This window comes from Mesoplodon densirostris, chromosome 3 (genome assembly GCF_025265405.1).
Source record: "Mesoplodon densirostris isolate mMesDen1 chromosome 3, mMesDen1 primary haplotype, whole genome shotgun sequence".
NCBI classification, from domain to species: Eukaryota; Metazoa; Chordata; class Mammalia; order Artiodactyla; family Ziphiidae; genus Mesoplodon; species Mesoplodon densirostris.
The window spans coordinates 149,489,415-149,496,483 of NC_082663.1; positions in this window are offsets into that span (position 1 = coordinate 149,489,415).

Below are 7,069 nucleotides of genomic sequence, written 5' to 3' on the forward strand. Positions count from 1 at the left end.
GAAAAAGATGAACGAGTCTGGGGTTATAAAGTACAGCTTGGTGACTGCAGTTAACAATATTGCATTGTGTATTTGCTAATTTTTTTAAATTTTATTTATTTATTTTTGGTCACATTGGGTCTTCGTTGATGCGCACGGGCTTTCTCTAGCCGCGGCGAACGGGGGCTACTCTTCCTTGCGGTGCTCGGGCTTCTCGTTGTGGTGGCTTCTCATTGTGGAGCATGGGGCTCTAGGCATGCAGGCTTCAGTAGTCACAGCAGGCGGGCTCGGTAGTTGTGGCTCGCGGGCTCTAGAGCACAGGCTCAGTAGTTGTGGCGCACGGGCTTAGTTGCTCTGCGGCATGTGGGATCTTCCCGTACCAGAGCTCGAACCTGTGTTCCCTGCATCAGCAGGCAGATTCTTAACCACTGCGCCACCAGGGAAGTCCCTGCATTGTGTACTTGAAAGTTGCTAAGAGGGTAGGTCTTAAAAGTTCTCATTTCAAGAAAAGAAATATTTGTAACTATGTGAGATGATGGATGTTAACTAGACTTATTGTGGTCATTTCACAGATATATATTGAATACATATATCAAATCATTATATTGTACACCTAAGACTAATGCTATGTTGTATGTCAATTACATCTTAAAACAAACAAAAGGTTAAACATTTGGGGGAAATAGTATGAAAAAGAACATGCAATGACAAATTCAAAATTAGGTGCCACAGAAAACCTGCCTGTCGACACTTAGTGATAGATACTTGCTGTGTGTCAGGCACTGTGGTAAAATGATTTAGACTAAAAGTCTGCAAACTATAGCCTGAGGGCCAAAAGTACCCAAAGAGTTGTTTGTTTGTTTGTTGGCATGGCTAACAAGCTAAGAGGGTTTTAAAGCAAACAAAGATACACAACACAGACCTCCTGTATCCCGCAAAGCTGAAAATATTTACTATCTAACCCGTTATAGGAATAGCTTGCCAACCTGTTTTGAGACCACTGTACCGGACTTCTTCCTGTTACATCTTACTGCTTAGACTTAACTATTTCTCCCAGTCCATAGAAGATGTGAACAAGGGTGAATTACTGATATTCACAGCAACGTGACTGAAACTCACAAGCATGATGCTGAGTGAGAGGAGGCAGACACAAACACATCCACATACTGATTCTCTCTCTCTCTCTTTTTTTTTTTTTTGCGGTACGCGGGCCTCTCACTGTTGTGGCCTCTCCCGTTGCGGAGCACAGGCTCCGGACGTGCAGGCTCAGCGGCCATGGCTCACGGGCCCGGCCTTTCCGCGGCATGTGGGATCTTCCCGGACTGGGGCACGAACCCGTGTCCCCTGCATCGGCAGGCGGACTCTCCACCACTGTGCCACCAGGGAAGCCCCTCTCTTTTGATGAAGTTTCAAAATCAAAACTAAACTATGGGACTTCCCTGATGGTGCAGTAGTTAAGAATCTGCCTGCCAATGTGGCAGGGGACATGGGTTCAAGCCCTGGTCCGGGAAGATCCCACATGCTGCGGAGCAACTAAGCTCATGCGCCACAACTAGTGAGGCCCCCTGGCCTAGATCCCGTGCTCCGCAACAAGAGAAGCCACCACAACGAGAACCGCTTGCACTGCGATGCAACAGAGAGTAGCCCCCGCTCGCCGCAACTAGAGAAAGCCTGTGCACAGCGACGAAGACCCAACGCAGCAAAAATAAATAATTCAATTAATAAAGAAAAAAACCCAAACTATGTGAGAAACCAGAAGGGTGGTTTCCCAGTGGGTAGGGATGGAGAAGGGGCCCTTGCGGACTTCTAGGGGATGGAAATGACCTCTATATCTCAATCAGGGAGTTGGCTACAAGGAGTGTGTACATACCCCAAAAAACCACTGAGCTGTCTGTCCCTTTAAGCTTTATAGACTTTGGTGCCTATGAATTACACGTCAACACAAATTAAGACAGAGAAAGTAGCATGAGGTGGCGGTGGGGGAAATGAGCCCTCTTGTTCACTTCCGGGGGGGAGTGCAAACAGGGACACTGTTTTGCACAATATCTGGCGGTGTTTAGTAAGAGTGAGAATGTACTCCATGTCTGAAAAGTCCTAGAAGTTCCCTTTCTCTGCAGCCACCCTAGAGAAACCCTGTCAACGGAGTCACAGGGATCCTGTGATCTCAGGATCCTTTTTTTTTTTGGCCCCAAGGCATGCAGGATCTTAGTTCCCGGATTAGGGATGGAACCCATGCCCCCTGCAGTGGAAGCACAGAGTCTTAACCACTGCACCGCCAGGGAAGTCCCATCACCTAATCCTTTTTATCAACCCCAAGAGGCAGGTGCTGTAATGATCGCTGTGTTACAAGAGAGGGAAACTGAGGCAGGGTTCAGCGGGCCCCCCTGTGGCCCCACCTCATGGCAAGTGTCAGAATAAGATTTGAGCCCAGCACTCAGACTGCCCTCCCCCTCACCCCTTCCCCCCACTGTTCATAACCACCAACTTATAAGGTGTTAATGCCTGCCTGGGGGGAAGAGTGGCAGGAACCAGCATGTCCAATGATAGGGGACTCAACAAACTGTGATATGGCAATGCTTAGTGAGACCATAATACACTTAAAAAGAACAAGGTTGGGGGACTTCCCTGGAGGTCCAGTGGTTAAGACTCCATGCTTCCACTGCAGGAGGCACAGGTTCGATCCCCGGTCAGGGAACTAGGATCCTGCAAGCCGCGTGGCACAGCCAAAAAAAGGAAAAAAAGAACAAGGTCGGGCTACATATATTGGCTTAGAAAAATGTTGGAGACATCTTCAAAAGAATAAAGCTAAGTATTGATACCATCCCAGCAAACCACAGCCACTGTCTGGCCTGCGGCCTGGTTGTTTTTTTTTTTTTTTTTTTTTTTTTTTTGCGGTACGCGGGCCTCTCACTGTTGTGGCCTCTCCCATTGCGGAGCACAGGCTCCGGACGTGCAGGCTCAGTGGCCATGGCTCACGGGCCCAGCCGCTCCGCGGCACGTGGGATCCTCCCGGACTGGGGCACGAACCCGTGTCCCCTGCATCGGCAGGTGGACTCTCAACCACGGCGCCACCAAGGAATCCCTGTTTTGTTTTTTTTTTTTTTGGCTGCCTTGGGTCTTTGTTGCTGTGCGCCAGCTTTCTCTAGAGCGGGGGCTACTCTTCGTTGCGGTGTGCAGGCTTCTCATTGCGGTGGCGTCTCTTGTTTCGGAGCACGGGCTCTAGGTGCGCGGGTTTCAGTAGTTGTGTGTGACGCACCAGCGTAGCTGTTCCATAGCATGTGGAATCCCTACGGATCAAACCTGCATTGGCGGGCGGATTCTTAACCACTGCGCCATGAAGGAAGTCCCTGACACCTGGTTTTGTAAATAAAGTTTTATTGACACACAGCTGACACCCATTTACTGAGGTATCACCTGTGACTGCTTTGGGGCTACAGCGGCAGCATAGGTAGTTGTAATAAAGACACTATGGTGCCTAAGACCGACAATATTTTACTAGCTGGTCCTTTACAGAAAAAAGTTTGCTGACTTCTGGCCAATTTGAATAAAAAGCAAAGCCAGACCAAAGGATACTAAATATCACATTCATGGATGCGTGTAAACGTGTGTGCAAAAGCGGAAAACGGAACGAATGGGCCTCCAAGTGGGAGTAGGAATGTGGACCTCAACCAGGACCTTCTTTTTTCTTTAAATGAAGGGAGGTGCACAACCACACCTGTCTGCAGGTGGTCAAATTTATCCGTCTGCAGCCCATGGCTTCCCGTGGAAACCTCGGATGTTCCAGCCGTGTTACCGTCTCTGAGCCTCAGTTTTCCCACCTATAAAATGGGCACGGTCAAACCTACCAGGAACAGTTGTTTTAAGACATGGATAAGGATTTCCCTGGCGGTCCTGTGGTTAAGACTCCACAATTCCACTGCAGGGGGCACGGGTTCAATCCCGGGTCGGGGAACTAAAGATCCCACATGCCACAGAGCGCAACCAAAAAATAAATAAATAAATAAAAGACATTGATCAGATGACTACCAAGATGTGTTTGGCCTGGGAACAGGCACCTGATGGACGCTCCAAAAATTGGTGATGGTTGTGGGGTGGAGAGGCATATGGGAAGATGGGTTTCATGCCTGCTCCGCCTCCAGCTCAGGAGGCCCTAAAGGCAGGGACCACTTCTTCCCCCATCCCCACCCCGATGTATCCCCAGAACCTAGACATGCTTGGCACACAGTAGGCGTTCAAGAAAATTTCTCCCTCACAGGCGACAGGCACTAAATGAGGCACTGAGGTGGGAGGACAGGGCAGGGGTGGGGGACTTAGCGTCCTGATAACTACCATTTGCATTTCCCTGCCAAGAACCTTTCAGTGAACTTTGGCCTGGAATCCATGCACCATTTGCAAGAGCTGATGATAAAATTCAGGTTGCCCAGTGAATCGAGGGGAAAACACCCTCACATCTTTATTTGCACTGACTCAACTGATATTTGCCATTTCCTCAATTATGAATGAAGGACTTGTGGCTTTGTTTCTGGTAGAAAACCACAGGCATTTCCATGTCAGCTCACACTGCTGCAGGTGGCTCAAAATACCGCTGACCCTTGTTATTGCTGAAAAATCACTGTGGGGATTAGATTTTGTTAGTTAATGTGGTGATACACACAGAGGTAGAACCCTAAGCCTGTTTGTTTGTTTCGGTATAGCTCTATTTCAAAAGTCTTTTTGAAGTGACTGTCTTGCAAGTATTTGAAAACAATATTTTGTGGTGGTAAAATAAATATACTAAACATGAAATTTACCTTTTAACCTTTTTTTTTTTTTTTGATTTTGACTGCACAGTGTGGCATATGGGATCTTAGTTCCCCGGCCAGGAATTGAACCCATATCCCCTGTGGTGGAAGTAGGAGTCTTAACCACTGGACCACCAGGGAAGTACCACCTTTTAACCCTTTTTAGGTGCACAGCTCAGTGGCACTAAACACATTCACATTGCTGTGCAACCATCCCCACCATCCGTCTCCAGAATTTTCTCATCTTCCCAAACTGAAACTGTCCCCGTGAAACAGTCTCCCTCTTCCGAACTGGTGGCACCCACCACCTCCTTTCTGTTTCTATGAATCTGACCTCCCTAGGGACCTCCTGTGAGTGGAATCACACTGTTTGTCCCTCCCTCTCTGGCTTATCTCACTGAGCACAATGTCTTCAAGGTTTATTCACCTTGTAGCCTGTGTCAGAATTTCCTTCCTTTTTTTTTTTTTCGGTATGCGGGCCTCTCACCGTTGTGGCCTCTCCCGTTGCAGAGCACAGGCTCCGGACGTGCAGGCTCAGCGGCCATGGCTCACGGGCCCAGCCGCTCCGCGGCATGTGGGATCTTCCCGGACCGGGGCACGAACCCGTGTCTCCTGCATCGGCAGGCGGACTCTCAACCACTGCGCCACCAGGGAAGCTCTCTTTCCTTTTTAACATCGAATAATATTCCACTGTGTGGGTGGACCCCATTCATCCAAGGATGGATCACTAAGTTGTTGTTAAAGAATTTTTTTTTTTTTTTGCGGTACGCGGGCCTCTCACTGCCGTGGCCTCACCCATTGCGGAGCACAGGCTCCGGACGCGCAGGCCCAGTGGCCATGGCTCATGGGCCCAGCTGCTCCACAGCATGTGGGATCTTCCCGGACTAGGGCACGAACCCGTGTCGCCTGCATCGGCAGGCAGACTCTCAACCACTGCGCCACCAGGGAAGCCCCTAAAGAAATTTTTTATAAGTATATTTCAACATAATGGACTTCCCTGTAACTTCCTATATTGGGCTTGATGCATCTAACAAAAGGTATTTTTTTTAATTGAAGTATCGTTGATTTACTATGTCATGTTAGTTTCAGGTGTACAGCAAACTGATTCAGTTTTATATATATATATTTTTTTTCAGATTCTTTTCCATTATAGATTATTACAGGATATTGAATATAGTTCCCTGTGCTGTACAGTTGGACCTTGTTGGTTATCTGTTTTATTATTTTTAAAAATATTTATTTATTTTGCTCCTCCAGATCTTAGTTGCGGCACACGGGATCTTCGTCACTGCGGGCAGGATCTTTCATTGCAGCATGTGGGATCTAATTCCCAGACCAGGGATCGAACTGGGCGGGGTCCCCTGCATTGGGAGCACGGACTCAGCAACTGGACCACCAGGGAAGACCTGGTTATCTATTTTATATATAGTAGTGTATATCTGTTAATCCCAGACTCCTCATTTATCCCTCCCCCCACCCCCTTCCCCTTTGGTAACAAGAAGTTTGTTTTCTATAGCAAATGCTATTTTGACCAGAGGTTCTGGGTGACAAAGTGGCCCAACCAAAGGTATATTATTTATAGCTTTTGTGGGCCTCTTCCTCCACTAAAAAAAAAAAATTAAATTACATTTTACAACTGTGTTGGTATAAAGACACATATAATTTAGGCTGGATTATATTCATTTTCTGTTCTTTTTTTTTTTTTCCTTTCTGATTTTAAGAGAAATGAAAACATTTTCGTGGGTCCCAGAAGTATGACGGGCTCTGAGCACCGTGATTTAACTCTGCCCAATAGATATGTAAGCCCTGGGTTCAGGACCCCTGTGAATTTTATTTTATTTATTTATTTATTTTATTTTATTTTTGCGGTATGCGGGCCTCTCACTTTTGTGGCCTCTCCCGTTGCAGAGCACAGGCTCTGGATGCGCAGGCTCAGCGGCCATGGCTCACGGGCCCAGCCGCTCCACAGCATGTGGGATCTTCGTGGAACGGGGCACGAACCCGTGTCCCCTACATCGGCAGGCGGACTCTCAACCACTGCACCACCAGGGAAGCCCCTGAATTTTATTTTATATATATATATATATTTATTTATTTATTTCTTAGTTACAGGCTTTAGTTAGTTCTGCTCCCTGTGAATTTTAAAACTTCATGTTTGCATCTTCAAGATATGCCATCTTGGGAATTTCCTCGCGGTCCAGTGGTTAGGACTCTGCGCTTTCATTGCGGAGGGCCGGAGTTCAATCCCTGGTGGGGGAAATAAGATCCCAGCGAGCTGCACTGCGCGGCCAAAAAGGTATGCCATCTTG